Source organism: Eleginops maclovinus, chromosome 13, assembly GCF_036324505.1.
Source record: "Eleginops maclovinus isolate JMC-PN-2008 ecotype Puerto Natales chromosome 13, JC_Emac_rtc_rv5, whole genome shotgun sequence".
NCBI lineage: Eukaryota > Metazoa > Chordata > Actinopteri > Perciformes > Eleginopidae > Eleginops > Eleginops maclovinus.
Genome location: NC_086361.1, coordinates 23,255,318 through 23,269,438, shown reverse-complemented (window position 1 = coordinate 23,269,438; position 14,121 = coordinate 23,255,318). Strand labels below are relative to the sequence as shown.

General features: G+C 41.4%; 1 long non-coding RNA gene across 3 annotated transcripts in view; it reads right to left on the bottom strand.

Moving 5' to 3' along the window:
• The window catches only part of LOC134875098 (uncharacterized), a 28,875-nt gene extending 16,137 nt beyond the window's left edge, over positions 1–12,738 (bottom strand). For 2 of the 3 annotated variants that reach the window (XR_010167163.1, XR_010167164.1), the window contains exons 1-4: positions 12,647–12,738; positions 10,769–10,830; positions 9,184–9,271; positions 8,717–8,836 (exon numbers count right to left, since the gene is read on the bottom strand). This is a non-coding gene — a long non-coding RNA (uncharacterized LOC134875098). Of the gene's footprint in view, positions 1–8,716; positions 8,837–8,966; positions 9,272–10,768; positions 10,831–12,646 lie in introns of all 3 variants that reach the window. The other variant, XR_010167165.1, reaches the window with a different exon arrangement.
• Between the last annotated feature and the right edge of the window lie 1,383 nt (positions 12,739–14,121).

The window sequence follows — 14,121 nt, the reverse complement described above, 5'->3', positions numbered from 1 at the left end:
ATTTCTCCATTGGGGAACTACAGCACGGTCACATGAGTTCACGTCTCCACCGCTAAGCTAAAGGCGGCTAACATTGGGCTATAAAGGAACTACAGCACGGTCACATGACTTCACGTCACCACCGCTAAGCTAAAGGCGGCTAACGTTGGGCTTTAAAGGAACTACAGCACGGTCACATGACTTCACGTCTCCACTGATAAGCTAAAGGCGGCTAACATTGGGCTATAAAGGAATTACAGCACGGTCACGACTTCACGTCACCACTGCTAAGCTAAAGGCGGCTAACATTGGGCTATAAAGGAATTACAGCACGGTCACATGACTTCACATCTCCACCGCTAAGCTAAAGGCGGCTAATGTTGGGCTATAAAGGAACTCCAGCACGGTCACATGACTTCACGTCTCCACCGCTAAGCTAAAGGAGGCTAACGTTGGGCTATAAAGGAACTACAGCACGGTCACATGACTTCACGTCTCCACCGCTAAGCTAAAGGAGGCTAACGTTGGGCTATAAAGGAACTACAGCACGGTCACATGACTTCACGTCTCCACCGCTAAGCTAAAGGAGGCTAACGTTGGGCTATAGAGGAACTACAGCACGGTCACATGACTTTACGTCTCCACCGCTAAGCTAAAGGAGGCTAATGTTGGGCTATAAAGGAACTACAGCATCTCACCATGTGTCATATACCGACCAAATTTCAGACTTGTACGTTAAACCACAATCAGGATAAGGCCCTAATAGGATATTTCCAACTGCCCTATACTCCGACTGTCCATTATTGGGCCTTAAAAAAACAACAACTTTTAGATCCAAAGTGTAAAAGTTCAATCTCTTTTTCCGGTCAGTTCTAGTTCCTGAAACGTTATGTAACTTTTCCATTAAAGTATAATAAGTCCCCAGAAAGAAGACAGGCTGGGAGGACTTGGTGTGGATGAGCGCTCACACTGTCTGTCCTCAGGATTGATTCTTAATACTGAGAATACACCTGAAGATGTTTTTACGTGCCACCATAAATCTCCCTTTCTTTAAATTACTTTCTTCTCTCAGCATTTCTGAGGAAAAGGTGTAAGGCCATTTATTCCATATACTCCTATTTTTTCTCCTTTCTATTTTGCTGCAGACTTTCTCCCGTCTCTTTGTTTCACTCTGTTGTTGAAGGCAGCCTTTCTACCGTCTGTTCTCCACAGCCTTTGTTCTCTTTTCCCCAACTCCTGCTTTTATTCTCAAATACTGCTCTATTTATTCCTGAATGATGAGAGCACACTTTACTCTACAGCAGAGACACTCACATTTCAAGTGTTTGTTTCGGTCGATAAAATAGTCACTTTGTCCAAAGAGAAACAAATCTCAGAAGATAATGGGGAGCAATTTGGGACAAAAAACTCTGAACTTTTACTTTAAAGAGTCCTCTCCTGCTGATGTTCAGGTGTATATCAGTATGTAGTGTCTCTACTTTAAAGAGTCCTCTCCTGCTGATGTTCAGGTGTATATCAGTATGTAGTGTCTCTACTTTAAAGAGTCCTCTCCTGCTGAAGTTCAGGTGTATATCAGTATGTAGAGTCTCTACTTTAAAGAGTCCTCTCCTGCTGATGTTCAGGTGTATATCAGTTTGTAGAGTCTCTACTTTAAAGAGTCCTCTCCTGCTGATGTTCAGGTGTATATCAGTATGTAGAGTCTCTACTTTAAAGAGTCCTCTCCTGCTGATGTTCAGGTGTATATCAGTATGTAGTGTCTCTACTTTAAAGAGTCCTCTCCTGCTGATGTTCAGGTGTATATCAGTATGTAGCGTCTCTACTTTAAAGAGTCCTCTCCTGCTGATGTTCAGGTGTATATCAGTATGTAGAGTCTCTACTTTAAAGAGTCCTCTCCTGCTGATGTTCAGGTGTATATCAGTATGTAGCATCTCTACTTTAAAGAGTCCTCTCCTGCTGATGTTCAGGTGTATATCAGTATGTAGAGTCTCTACTTTAAAGAGTCCTCTCCTGCTGATGTTCAGGTGTATATCAGTATGTAGAGTCTCTACTTTAAAGAGTCCTCTCCTGCTGATGTTCAGGTGTATATCAGTATGTAGAGTCTCTACTTTAAAGAGTCCTCTCCTGCTGATGTTCAGGTGTATATCAGTATGTAGAGTCTCTACTTTAAAGAGTCCTCTCCTGCTGATGTTCAGGTGTATATCAGTATGTAGAGTCTCTACTTTAAAGAGTCCTCTCCTGCTGATGTTCAGGTGTATATCAGTATGTAGAGTCTCTACTTTAAAGAGTCCTCTCCTGCTGATGTTCAGGTGTATATCAGTATGTAGAGTCTCTACTTTAAAGAGTCCTCTCTGCTGATGTTCAGGTGTATATCAGTATGTAGTGTCTCTACTTTAAAGAGTCCTCTCCTGCTGATGTTCAGGTGTATATCAGTATGTAGAGTCTCTACTTTAAAGAGTCCTCTCCTGCTGATCTTCAGGATCAGGATTCAGCAGTTAAAGTGCTGCAGTATTTTTCCAAGTGATTTCAGACACAGTTTCTCTCTGGGGTTTGTTGTGCCATATTTCCCTCTGATTTCCCCCCAAAGCCTTCAGCAACAATCATCACAAAGCAGAAAGTAGAACATGGTCACCAGCAGCCCAAACATCCAATAAACACGTGGAGTAAAGGTCCAGATTTACTGTTGCTGCCTCCGAGATTCGGGGGCGCATCGTTTCAAAAGCTTTCTCTGCTGGTGCTGTTTATAGTTCAGAGGTCTCAGTGGAGGAGACTTACGGAGGTGAACATTGCAAACACTGCATTACTGAGAATAAAACACCTGTTTTGTATTGATAACTGAGCTTCTGAGTGTAGAGCAGGTGAAAAGCGTCTGAAAGCCCTCAGAAATCTTTCCGGCTAAATAATCTCTGCGTTCTGTTCATAGTCGTTCTTCCTTCTTTAATGCTTAGGTCACCAGCTTTATTATTGGCTGTCCTGAGATACAACATGATAAATAAGGCTTTTGAAATGTCCTCCGAGCACAATAAGTCCTCCACAATAAATGACAAATGGTTTCATTTCAATTTACGAATGATCCAAAGATCTTCATTAGAACTGAGCTCTGTTTGCATTTTACATTCAAGCCGCTCTGAATCAGCGCGAGTCAACATGTTTGGGGTGTGATGCATTTTTATGAGGACACTGTTTAATAAGCACAAACTGAATTGAAATATACGTCAAAGTTTGCATCGAGAGACTTAATGCTAACATTTAAATCAGCTGTAATAAAACCAGACATACACAGAGCTACCAGATATTTAACTGCTGCTAGCAAACCCTAAATGACAAGTACAAATCAGATTAATAAATGAGTACAAAGGAAACAGCAAAACAGTGATTAACGGAAGCACAGACCGTCAAAAAGACAGTTTTTGAACACTTTTAATTTCAATCTATGCCACTAAAGCAATAAAACAGGTCAGTCATCATAAATAATTACACCCTGAATCTGAAATTTTGACATTTAAATCTGTAATTGCAATATCTGTCTTAATATCTTCACAGTGTTTGATCAAAGTCAAACACTGTGAAGATATTTATCCAACTGGAGTCATTTATCATTTCTTCGATTTGCAAACAAAGCCGTGTTTAATCCCATTCGTTAAAGAGAAGTCGATTAAAGCGGACGCAGTGCAGTTTGTGACGGTGAGTCATTTCTTTATAGGGGAAGTTCACAGGCATAGTTGCATTGGGTTTGCATCAGATGCAAACTAACAAAGTTTACACACTGAAAGAAAGTACTTCAACTCAAGAGGGAAACTTATTTCAGAGACTCAAGAAGGCCAAACGTTTTAAGTACATTTTGGTGTCAATACTTTAATGCTTTTACTTAAGTACAACATCAACATCAGCAGCAGGAGAGGACTCTTTAAAGTAGAGACACTACATACTGATATACACCTGAACATCAGCAGGAGAGGACTCTTTAAAGTAGAGACTCTACATACTGATATACACCTGAACATAAGGGGAAAGGGGACCCTTTAAAGAGGACACAAATTAATCATGAACACAAAAGGCTCTTTAAAAAAAAACTAAATCTAATATCACCTGAACCACGGGAAAGGCCCCTTTTTAAAAATTTTAAACATAACATCTGATTACACGAACACGAAAGAACTTTAAAGGAGCATCATACTAATAACACCTAAATGGGGAAGGGACTCTTTAAAGTGGGCTCAATACTATTTTACACCTAAAACCATCAGAGGAGAGGACCCCCTTTTAAAAGTAGGGCCCCTACTAGATATACACCTAACTCACGGGAGAGGACTTTTAAGTAAGACCTACAACTGATAAACCAAACCCACACAGGGGGGACCTTTAAGAGAGACCTACTCTGATTACACCTAACATCGCAAGGGGAAATTTTTAAAGTAGAGACACAACATACTATATACACCTAACCCACCGGAGGGGACCTTTAAAGTAGGACCAACATACTGATATACACCTGAACATCAGCAGGGGGGCTCTTTAAGTAAGACTCTACAACGAAAACCTACATCGCAGGAAGGATTTTTAAAGAGAGACCCTCATACTGAAACACCTAACCAGCGAGAGGACTCTTTAAAGTAGAGACCTACATACGATATACACCTGAACACACGGGGGACCTTTTAAAAGAGAGACTCTACATACGAATACACCGAACATCAGCAGGAGGGGACTCTTAAAGAAAGAGCCCCTACATACGATTACACCTGACTCAGCAGGAAAACCTTTAAAGAAGACTCTACAACTGAAAACTGAACATCGCAGGAGGACCTTTAAAGTAGAGACCTACATACTGATAAAAACCCTAAACATCCAGGGAGGACTTTTTAAAAGTAGAGACCACAACTGATAAACCGAACATCAGCAGGAGAGGACTTTTTAAATAAGACCTACAATGATATACCCTAAACACAGCGGGGAGAGGACCTTTAAAGTAGGACCTACATACTGATATAACCCGAACACCGGGAAAGGGGACTTTTTTAAAGGAAACACTACAACAATATACACCTGAACTCAGCAGGAAGGCTCTTTAAATGAGCACTACAACTGATATACCCCTGAACATCAGCAGGAGGCCCTTTTAAAAGTAAGACCTACATAGATATACCCCGAACATCACAGGGGGGGGACCTTTAAAGTGAGACCTAATACTGTTAAAACCCTAAACATCAGCGGAAGGACTTTTTTAAAGTAGAGCCCTTTAATATGATATACCCTAACCAGCAGGAAAGGGACTCTTTAAAGAGAGACCTACAATGATAACCCCTGAACTCGCGGGAGGGACTTTTTAAAGAGAGACCTCAATGATCCCCACCTAAAACCAGCAGGGGGCTCTTTAAAGTAGAGACTCACATATGATAACACCGAAACACGGGAGAGGACTCTTTAAAGTAGAGACTCACATACTGATAAACCTGAACCAGCAGGGGGGAACCTTTAAAATAGAAATCTACATACTGATATACACCTAAACATCGCAGGAGGGGACTTTTAAAAAGGTTTAACCCCTGTTTTACATTTTTTAAGGAATTCCTCTCTTTGACACATAGACTATATTATTACAACAAAAAAAAAGGGGGAGATATGTGATCACACTGCATTAGGTTGGGGAGGAAGCCCCGAGACTTATAATTACAGATGCATTATAAACTCAGTTTTTCCCTCCTAATCTGATTGGTAGGAAATTTCCCCGATTGGCCGGCAATAAAGACGACCACCCCATGAATAGGAATAAAAACTTTTTTGTTAGGGCCGGGGCAATAACACCCAAAAAATGCCTTAATTTGAAAATTGGGGGAAAAGGGGGGAAAATATTAGATTTTAGAAATTGAGAAAGTTTTTTTAATGGGTTTTGTCTTTTTGGGAGATTTTGTGAGATTCACAGTTTTTAAAAAGGAGGCCCCTTTTAACTAACTGTTTAAATGTATGCACGACAATGCAGAAGGGAGGGATCCAATTGAAAAAAAAACTGTGGCTGGGAAATATGCATTTGTTTTCTGCTATGGGGACGGGGGCACAATCCCATAAAGTCCGTGGAAAACCTGTAAAACGGAAAGCTAAGGGAAGGAAAACAAAGGAACCCGCAGGGCGCAGAAAAAAACCTCCCCCCAAAAAAACAACGGAAAAAACCAAAGGGACACGGAAAACGGAAAAAAAAACTAAAGGAACCGAAAGACAGAATAAACCCCCCTAAAAGGGAAAACAGAAGAAACAGGGCAGGAAGTAAACACTAAAGGGAACAGCAGAAGAAGACATACAGGAAGTAAACACTAAAGGGAACAGCAGAAGAAGAAAGACAGGAAGTAAACACTAAAGGGAACAGCAGAAGAAGACAGACAGAAGTAAACACTAAAGGGAAAAGCAGAAGAGGACAGACAGGAAGTAAACACTAAAGGGAACAGCAGAAGAAGGACAGACACAAAGTAAACACTAAAGGAACAGCATGTAGCTAATGTGCATAACTGCTTACTTTGATTGCCTGTTTAAGTAAAAGGTCTGACATTTAAAATGCTGTTGAGGTGCTGAGCTCAGTTCTGATGGAGTAGTTTGGAGTTTTTGTCGGCGGAAGTGAAGGAACAACAACCTGGAAGAGTATTTAGGATTCAAAGAGAGGTTTCAAAACACAGATTGTTTACCACAAATCATGTCCTTGTGATCGCCCCGAGCCAAACAAAGTGACAACTCAGACTGCTCTGTCTATGTCTTTGTTTATTACAGAGAAGAGAAGTGTAATCCACCATGGGGACAGTGATGAACGTAAAGCTGCCTTCCTGTTAGTTTTCTCCTCATTCATAAAGTCCGATATCATAACGCTGCAAACTAACGAGACGTGTTTTGCCCCGGTGTGAAGGTCTTTAATCACTGTTTCCTTTTGAATAAATGAAGTTCATTGGAGTATTCTCTGGTATTTCAAAGCACAACAATAAGCAATTTTCACTGGACAAGGTCAACTTCTCTGAGGTTTTGCACAACAAATAAAGAAATTCACTCTGAAGGGGAACTGTTGGAATTCAGCCTTTGCAGACCATTTACATGCACAGAAACCTATATAACAAACTACAGGCAAGGGAATCCCCCAAGAGCAACAAGATACATCAGTAAACAGCATCTTACACAATGTCTGCAGCATCACCGACCCTCTACTGTTTATTCTGAACAACAACCCTCCCCCCTCCCCCCTCCCCCCACAACAAATCTCTGCTCTCCTGTTTTCCTCTTTTGTGCCGAACTGAAATAATCTTTTTCGATCTCACAAACCCGGCAAAGCTTCAAATAGTACACAGCTAGTCGAGTAAATCCCGGGGCTCGGCATCACTCAGCCATTTTGCTCTCTGAGCAGCTTCAACGGGCCAAACACTGAGAAAATACCACATCAGAGGATCCCTGCAAACAACAACACACGCCCTCCCTCGCCTCGGCCTTTTTGAAACTGCTTGGCAGTACGTGACGCTGACTCGGCCGTCAGATGGATTCACTGAAGCGTGTCCTGCAGGCTGGAACTGAACGAGGCTTTTTGAGAGCTGCAGGATAACCCGAGCAGAGGTCTCGGACATGGAGTTTGACCCTCCGCCAGTTTTTGTGACCTTCAGCAACCCAGACACTAAGACAATCTGGACCAGGGATTACACCACCGCAGGAGAGGTTAGTTTTTGTGGTGGTGAAAATGGGCTTTTGCACATACAGGTATGATCGTAGAAAAACCTTCCAAAAGGCTCACAGCGAAATTGGAAACAATGGAGCTGGAAGAAGAGCTATCAAGCAGAGTTTCATGCCATTATAAGAACATTCAAACGAACTGTAAAGACGATAAACGGACTGCTATTTAACGTGAGACACAGAAGGAATGAATGAATGATAAAGTAGCTGAAGGAAGGTCCTCTATAATATCTCAAACAAGCATAATCGGAAGTTAGTACCGGCGTTCATGTGTTGCTTTTATCTATAATACCGTATAATAACTACTGCCTGTTGCTAATGTAAAGCTGAACGGTGGTGGAGTGAATAGAGCAATCCTACTCTTGCAAGGTACAAATCAAATCGTACCCGGTGTGAAATCATCCACTTTGCTTCCAGGTAAGTGGAAACAGAATTGCAATTCAATAACACACATTTGTTCAATTCAAGTCCAAGAAAGACGATCACAGTGCCAACACAGCATGGCAAATGTGCAGACTCACTCCTGCTACCAGTCAGAACATCCATATAAACATCCGTCCACTTATTATTGGGTTGATTCATTTACACTGAAGCTTTTAAAACCAACATTTCTGTTACGAAAGCACTGATGAAGCTTTGCACAGTCTGTCCGTCAGACACTGAGAGCCTCTGACCGTCCACACTTCATTTACTTCTAAATGCTCCAAGGTGTTCACCAGATAGTTGCTCACATCGTCTGCTAGTTCCTTGGCTGGTGGTGCATGGTGGGAAAGATCCTTGTCATTTTAAAAACAGCATGATGCTAAGGGACAGCGCTTATAAGAGCATTGACACCAAACCAAAACAGCAGCTGTAAGTGTCTCTGCTCTTAAGAAGCTCTCGATAAGAACAGATGAAATACTACAACATCTTCATGATTAAAAACGCCAAGATGCCAACACTGCTGTCATCCTTTTCGATAAAGGGCAGATATGTCAGAGAAGCTCAGGGTGCAGCAACTGTAATAACACATGACACCCAATAATGTCAGAAAACATCGACTAACCTTTGTCTAACGGGTGGTTTCTGGAGAGGGGGATGTCTGCTGGCAGCTCGGCTTGGTTGGGAAATCTCCCTCAGTCTGAAGCTGCTGAGGATCGCTCCGGCACAGGGAGGAAGATGTCGTCTGCACAATAAGGTTGAGGTAGATTAGGAGTCTATGTAAAGGACTGCAGGTGCATTGACTCTGCAGGTAAGTGCTACCGGATTAAAGTCGGGGATGCTTAAACTTTTTGCAACACAGTGCGGCAACTAACCAGTAATTAACGCCTGACCGTTTAACCAACATCACAGCAAATTATCTCCTCTTGAAACACATGAAAAGCATCCTGGCTGCACATAATGGCAATTCCCTGCAGCAGCTGCACTTTGCCTCTTCCCAGTTTGGTTTTAGTTGATGCCCATGCAGTAAGTAGTGAAGGAATATTCCCCAGATGGAGACAAAGCCAGGTGGTGAAGATGTGAAGCAAATACCTGAAGATCTGGGAGGGTTTGCTGTTGTGCACAGCTTCTGATGATGGAGGAAACCCTGGTTGATGGTGATGGTGGTGTCAATTTCCCACTAAATTAAACAAGGACAGAAGCAAAGAGAACAAAAATGTTATTAAAGAAGGAACCATGCACACCAGGGGTTTTCATAGATAAATACAGCATGAGGTGCTAACATCACTTCCGGTCTAAACTAAGCCCCGCCCACTTTCAGGTGTAAATCCTGCATTAAAATAAAAGTGTCTTTATGTCTTAAAGCTGCTGAGTCATATATTGCACCTCCAACAACAAATAGATCCAGAGTTCTGGTTCCTTTACTTCCTCTCCAGAAAAAAGGAGAGTAAAAGAAAGGATCAGAAATCTCAGTCTCAGTGTCAGCCTGCTGCCTGCCACTCGTCCCCCGGCAGACCCACCGGACATCCATCCCCTATTTACTCTCCGTAAGCTGTCTCTGCCCTCTGACCAGACATCTGACCCCATCTTCATATTTCTGGACTCATTAAACCCTTTCTGACCAACAGAGAGATTGTTTCCTATCACTTTAACATTTTCCAGGGGGACTTTAAGATTAAAACTCTCGAAGAGTTGGTTTCATCTTCAGTGAAACAGTGAGGGCCAATTTTCTTTAAAATGAAGTTGCAGGAGACTGAAGATCAACGTTTCCTAATGAAAGTTTCCCTGAGCATTTAACAGCAACGTGGCTCGGAGATAATATTGTACATAAAGCAAACATCTGGTGCAGCTTCCTCAAACTTTATGCTGCATTTTATCCTTCAGGCTCCAGATGTAGAACGTAAGCCTGCTGGAGTGTTTAAAAAGCATCTTGTTCTGCTCCACTTCCCCTTCTGTCATACCTGCAAAATAACTGTAATAAGATGGGGATCATTGTGGACCCTCAGGCAGGTTCGGACATTATTGATTGTTGGGGGAATATATTCATAATAAATGATACCATAATTGCCAACCTAATCCAAACACGAAGGCTCCCCTCCGCAGTTTGATCGAGTATATGTCCTGCGGTTTGAGATTGCAAGATAAACTTTGTGGAAGAACTTTACAGAGAAATAGCAAAACTTTAAAAAAACACACATTTCTGGAAAGCCCATAATGAAATGGTTCAGTCTTTGCAGGGAGAAAGATGTGGAGCTGCACTGATGCATCGACAGAGGCAATACAGATCACTGTAATCAAGGAGTGCTGGAGGGCAGCAGCCAAAGTCCTGCTGGTTTCAAGATAACAGACCGAGGCTGGGCCCAAAATCACTCCTTCTTTACTATTTAACTTAACTAACGGTGTGATTTCTACCCCCTGACATTTCATTAAGAGTCTGAACTCAGGGTCGGAAATTCATCCCAACATTGCAGAAAACAAACTTAGTCTTAGACATGTAAACTCCTTTATGCAAACAATTGAGTAGTAAAGAAAGTAGTAAATAAGCGAATGTTGAAAGCCATTTTTGAGTTCACAAAACTCCCAGGTCACAGCAATGCTAGCAGCATAAGGAGATGAATATTCATATCATATTGCCATCCACATTTTATAGAGATCTTTTAATGAAAGCATGCCTCACTTATGTTGGCACTGGAAGGGAGTTAGGGGATCACCAGTGGGATTCATTTCCATTTGAATAACCTGCAAGAGTAGAAGTTAGAGGTTTATAGTCAGTCGAACGTACATGCTGAATTAAGTGGTACTATTTCAAAGATACTTCAGTCTGGACCAAAGTGGCGGACGAGCAGATAATGCAGCTGTCAGGGTTTGGTAGGAGCGCAGGACCAAGTGGTCAAGACGTTGAACAAAAAGCGAGCTTTAATCCACCAAAAAGCCGATAGGCAAGAAAATAAGGAAAAAGTGAACATGCACAAACCGGAGAACAAGAACAAAGCAGTAACAAGAGGTAAGGGGAAAACAACAACGACCCAGCAAGGAGCACAAGGGAAGACCAGACTGATCATAAGCCACAGCTGAAGGGGGCAAACAGGTACACAAGGGAAGCAGGTGAAACCATTCAGACAATCACAGGGAAACTAAAGACAGGAACTAAAACTACACAAGACACACACAGTCTCAAACATTTCAAAATAAAACTGAAAAATAAATAAACAGCAGCATTGACTTTTCTATATCGATGCTGCAAGAGTGGCTAAATCAGCAATTAATAAGTACTACTTAATCAAAGACACACTTTTGTTTACGAAGTGCACCGAAGAGAGGAGAGCCTTAGTGATATACAACAGTATCGTCTGCATAACCTCGCATATTACGTGGTTACATTTCAGCCACACAGAAACGAATGATCCAGAGAAAAAAATAAAGTGCACCAAACACAGACCCTTTGATCTCGTATGTGCAGTATCCCAAATAAAAAAAGAGTACCTGCATTTTTTTCATAGTTCTACCTGAGAGTTTTTTACTGTAGTTTCAACTGTGTTAGAAGTTCCATATGCATCAACAAATAAATCTGCTAAGCTTCAGGAATATAATCTGAAGCCCTATATTCCAGCCTTTCAAACAAAGGCTGAAATATAGGGCTTCAGATTATAAAAGAGCATGTGAAGCGTACACAGGTTGAACTGCGGGTTAGGAACGGACTCACTCGCCTCAATGCATTTATCCAAACACATCTATAAGTATTTATTAGCTAGTGCTTTAAAAAACAAACAAGCAAAGTGTGCACTGTGTAGTATATAAAGTGCGTGTATGAAGCAGGCAGTGTGTACAGTGAATCCTGTGTGAGAGCAGGAGCGCTGTGACCGATGCACGCTTCAGAAGTCTGCAATAATCTAATTAAAGGAAAAGCAATCTGCAGCTGAAGCGACACAAGGAGAGTTTTATACTCCATCAATCACTCATGATGCACATCGTCATACAGTACTGCATGTAATATGAAATAAGGCTCTAGAGGCACCATATGTAATGAGCTGTGCAGCTAATGGAAACCACTGCCGAGGGCGAAAATCAAAAGGAGCTAAAGTTTCATTATGTGCACAGAAACATATCTAGATTCATCTTAATACTGATGGTTCAAATCTTAGTAATGCCGCAAAACAATGCCTTGAATGTCGTTTAACTTCTGTGTTGTTTGTCGATAGCATCATTTATTTAAGGGATACGTTAAGGTGATCAATTTATGGGAGTATTTTCGCCCTCAGGCCAAACTGAAGGAAGGGCCCCCCACTGAAACGTGCCACAAAAATACCAATTAGAATCAAAACTGATGTATTTAGGAACATGCACAATGTTAACTTAAAGAACATTCAGAATAAGCTTATTATTATATGAATTTTGAGCTAAAGCTGGAGAAACTGCGGCTGTAGATTCCCCGTTTAAAGCAGGTGTCAGGTTTACTAGGAAGGCAGGAGCCAAACACAGCACAAAACAAGAGGTCAGGTAGATGAACAAAAAGCAGAGAACCAAGAAAACAAGGAAAAACTGAACATGCACAAACCAGGAACACGAGGCACAGGAACCCAGGGAGAACCAGCAGGAACATGCATGGGAAAACTACGACCCAACAAGAAGCCCAACGGAAGAGAAGACTATAAACACACAAGACCAATCACAAGACGAGACACAGCTGCAGGGGGAAGGCCGAAACACAACAGGTGGAACCTATCAGACAATCAGTGGGGAACTAAAGGAAGTGAAGCTAGACAAGACACAGAGAGGGAATACATTTCTAAATAAAACAGATAAATAAACAGAGACATTTTAGTGTCAAATGTGTTGATAAAATATTAGAAAATGTGATTTTTTTTGTAAATACGTCAAGTAGCAAATATGAAAATCACACTTTGAAGAACTCGTGATTACTCCTTATTGATGTACTGTGAATTTGGACCAGTAAGTCATCAGAAATGCTTGTTTTAAAGGTTCAATAATGCATCTTGGTCCCCAGGTTTGTGTCCCTTTCAGTCGACAGACCTGTTTCTACAGCTGCACAGGAAGTCATGTCGTCCTAATTTGAAAACATTGCATCTCCTGGAAGTGTGTCACTACGCCCAGCTACAATACCTTATGTTGTTTATCGCCAGCACTATTCCTCATCTAACGCTTGTATTGGTTTCATCATAAAGCACATTAAATATTCATTAAACTGTGCGGCGCTCCTGTGAAAGGCTGACTGTTTCCTGCAGCCTCAGCATGCTGCAGGACTGTCTGGAACAATTGCTAACCAAAAGGGATGTGTTAAGATAAGGTAAACAGGGAGAGGGAAAGTCCTTTCGGCATCCATGCAGTGTGCCAAATGCTTTATCTCTGAAGTTATCTTCATCCGGTCTCAGCCGTTTACTCTCAGGCTGCGTTTTGCCTCCTTAAAAGCAGCATTAACTTCAACAGAAACGCCTCAAAGTCATTTACTCAATATGTGTTATAAAGGGTGTAAACAGTGTGTTGGTCATTGATAAGAACTTGCCAGTGTGTACTGCGTATCTTGCTGATGAGACATAAATTCATTTAATTAATCAATCAAGGGTCAAAAGTACCCCCCTTCAGCAGCTGTGACTTTAAGAAGATAATGCACTATTAATGCTGCTTATTAAGTCATCATGAGCACATTTCTGCTTAAATATGGTCTTTTTTTTATGACATTAAAGCTTTACTTTATAGGAAACAGGATGGCTTAGCTCCCACTTCTTAAAATATGTATTTTGTTCTAAATAACAATGTTGAAATAAGACAAATACAAACTCAACCTGGGAAGGTTATTCTCCATTATACCCACTACTGAAAGCATTAGTATTCACCCTCTGTCTGACACCAGAGCCCAGTCTGCTGTAATATGTTTTCTAATACTAACACTACCACTAACAATAAGTGCAAACAACCATGAAGCTCCACGCGTTTCAGTTGAGTTTTTTATTAGCCAAGGCGTAGATAATACCAAACTCAAATCTGAACTTAAATTTGACTTGGAAAGCAACC